Source organism: Ochlerotatus camptorhynchus, unplaced genomic scaffold (assembly GCF_037179485.1).
Source record: "Ochlerotatus camptorhynchus isolate MF236.1 unplaced genomic scaffold, CSIRO-AGI_Acam_v1.1 ptg000024l, whole genome shotgun sequence".
In the NCBI taxonomy this organism is placed as follows: Eukaryota; Metazoa; Arthropoda; class Insecta; order Diptera; family Culicidae; genus Ochlerotatus; species Ochlerotatus camptorhynchus.
The window spans coordinates 3,017,140-3,020,537 of record NW_027040516.1 but is presented as its reverse complement, the minus strand read 5'-3'; the positions used below and the strand labels follow the sequence as shown (position 1 = coordinate 3,020,537).

The 3,398-nt window shown below is 36.2% G+C and overlaps 1 pseudogene; it reads left to right on the top strand.

The window, feature by feature from the left end:
- The first annotated feature begins 1,343 nt into the window (after positions 1–1,343).
- On the top strand, positions 1,344–2,204 carry LOC135707326 (uncharacterized; annotated as a pseudogene).
- The last annotated feature ends 1,194 nt before the right edge of the window (positions 2,205–3,398 follow it).

Here is a 3,398-nt window from a genome sequence, read left to right as displayed (position 1 = left end):
AAACTGAATGCAGCTAAAATTATCTTGAATCGTTGTAATTTTTGATGGCCATTTCAGATATTGTATGAACAATTTTGAGTGATGAATATACTATAGCTTCAAGTGAATGGAAATCATTATTTTTTGTACATATTGAGCATTTAATTTTACTGCCCTGTTAAATTTACTGTTAATATCAACTATAAAATCGAAGATAAAAGCATATCGCCATTAAAATAATGCGAAATAGAAAGATTTAGAAAAGATTAAATAAAAATAAATCATAAATTATTTTGATAAAAAATGACCGACAGAGTTGCAGTTAGCTACCTAATCATTAATTTTGCAGTATTTTATTAAAAAATCAAGCTTTGATCGATATTTTATACAATATTTCCATTGAATATTCAATCGTGTAAGTATGGCAACGATCATTTGCATGCAAAAGCATCACCAAATCGCCATTAATTATTTATTGACTTGGTTAAAATAACAATAAGTGAACTTAGTATCAAACAATATAAATTATTCTCAAATAAAATTATTTTGCTATATACAAAACTATTCACTCTCCATTATACAAACTTTAAAAATAATTGGTTTTATTCGAGGTTTTATAGAAATCTTGAATAAGAACACCCACCGTGCTGCGTGAGCAGCAGTTTGACAGCTGTTTATTTACGTTTGTACCTGTACGAAACTTTTTCTACGCGTCGTCAGTTTTTTTTTTATTCAACCAGGTAATAATTCTTTTTTTAATGAGTTCAAACGAACACTAACTATGTTTCTTTGTTCATAGGATGCCTTTCAAGGTTGTGCAAACTATTGAGGGTGGAGAAACCTGCCTGAGTGTTGTTCCCAGTAGATGGGAATCAAAAGGGATTTTAGGCTGGCCCAAAAAGCGCCTTGTTGGAAAGCTGTCGCAGGTGGAAACATCCTTGCCTGAAGAAAATTTGGAACGCATGAATTGTGTGAACAAACGTGAGTTCAATACACGTTATGAAGCCGATTTGGAAGTTAATCGGATGGAAAGCAAATCAGACACCGAAGTGGAAGACCTGCGAGCGTTGCCGCCACGTACGAAGAAAGTCAGGAATGTGACCAAAACTTCCCATGCATTTGTGCCACCAAATTTCAATGCCTGGATTCATCCTTCATCACCAGCACCTGAGAATATACCAGCTACAGTTCAAAACGATAGTATCGTCTTGGAAACAATGGTTAGTATGGTGCTGCACAATATTTCAAAGTTTTGAACATTTTTCTGTTTTACAACACAGGCAAGCGACCCGCAATTAGTGTATGTTGAGTCTGAATGCACTATTTCTGAGGGACAAGTTAACGATTCGTCACAAATCATTTACATGGCACTGGACAGCGAAACAGCTAGCACGGATGCTGCCCCTCTGAAGGCAGTCCTTGATAACCAAAAACGTATTTTGGAGAACCAAGCCAAGCAATTGCAGAGTATGGCTCGATTGCAGACCACTATGGATTATGTGATGGAATTGCTGACCAATGACGATCAACCACATAAGGCAGTTGGGTTAACGGAACATCCCAACAAACAATTTTAGCTGCAGCTTAGCTTATACAGGCAAAAATTAGCTGCATAAGGCAAATTAAGGCTGTATAAGCTAATCTGCAGCTTAAATTGTTTGTTGGGATGCCACTGAAAACGTCGTTTCCCCTGTTTCCTGTTTGGACGAACTGAATGCATTGGAGACAATGTTGGGTGATGAGAAACGAATGCAGCAATTTTTAACCGGAATGACCTTTATTTGTGGCAATAATGGAAAAGCTCATGGAATGGACTGCTGCTACAAATTGATCGATTACTTTTTCACGCGACAGTTTCTAACGCAGTGCTCATGGACAGGAGCAGCTAGACTAGCTGATAGCAATGCTGAGCGACGTGATGGAGAACCATCGATGTCCAATGATGCTGGAGGAAAAGTACCGTTGAAATTTTTCAAGAAAGTTCGTAAGCTGTTTTTAAATCTGATTCTGCGTGCAGATAGAGACGTTTCGGAAGTGGACTGCGAAATTTTTTTAAAACGGTTTTGAAGAACAGCAAACAAAGAACAATTTCTAAATGTCAAAACTCAAAGCATAAGAACCGACCAAAGAACTTAAAGTATAAATCAAGCAAACAAAACGATGAAAACCAAGCGAATCATAACTCTACTATTGAAGGTGAACATGTTGAGGAAGAAGAAAATTAATGATGTGTAATTAAAGATCCAACAAATAAAATGTGGCACAAAAATGTGAATGATGTGGTGTTTTATTTTACATTAATACCTGCAAATGTCTGACTAACATAAAGTATGAAGTGAATACTGTTCCTGTGTCTCTCAACGGTATTGCCACTTAATTGATGAAGGATCATATTCAGTTCTATTTGTTGTTTCACAGTTGGAATAGAAGATGCTCAAATTTCTAGACTGAATAGGTGTTTCAAAAAAGTCAGTTATTTACTTCAACGGAAAACCAGAAAACGCCAGCGTGTCGTTATGTTTTGTCGCATTATCAAATAATCGGAAACTTGATGTTACTCACAGATACGTTTGGCAACTTGTGCCAATGGTTTATGCCCACTTCGAATCATATTTTTTATTTGATACAACTTACTTTCAAAGGGATATTCACTGAATTTGGAAAGAACATCGAATCGTTTCAAATCATCTACCAAATGATTAAGATTATGTACGTTACTTGTAATGAAGTCCTCACCGTAAATACTAGCATATGATTTTACAGACTTTTCTTTTGAAAGATCCACTTGATTTAATTTTTTTTCCATTTGTTTGCCTCCATTTCTATAGAAAATGTGTTGTTCTGTCGTGCTCTTGAATAAGATCCATTAAACTTGCGTAAATCAATGTATACTTCAAGGAGTTTTATACAGTACTTATGAGGTAGATTTATTGCCATTATAAATCATATCGTCAGACAACATCCTCAAGTACATCATAAGAGTTGTTATAAGCAAGACTATTCTTAAGTAAAACGAAGATTTATTTGTGTTCTCCAAGGGATTCTCTAGGATATTATAAAACCGCAACATACAAAAAACCAATATTACTTAATCGAAACCGCCTTAAGTGCATGTTATATTTTCAATTCTTATCGAAATCAACTATAAAACCTAAATAAATCAAATTAGCTTTGGGAATGTTACTTGGGATGTGTGCTGCTCGAAAGTGTTCTTGCAGTTCACCGCTCACGTAGATGCGATCGAGACGTGATTGTGCGTTCCGTGATTATTGCACGGCTGATCTAAGGGCAGGGGCTACTCGAAATCGCCGGCCAGGATAACATGCCTAGTGCGATGACGGAGGTAGTAAGCAAGCGTTCCATTGAAGAAATCCTCCCGAGCAGTGATGGAAATCAATGAGCAAAGAAAAATAACTCTG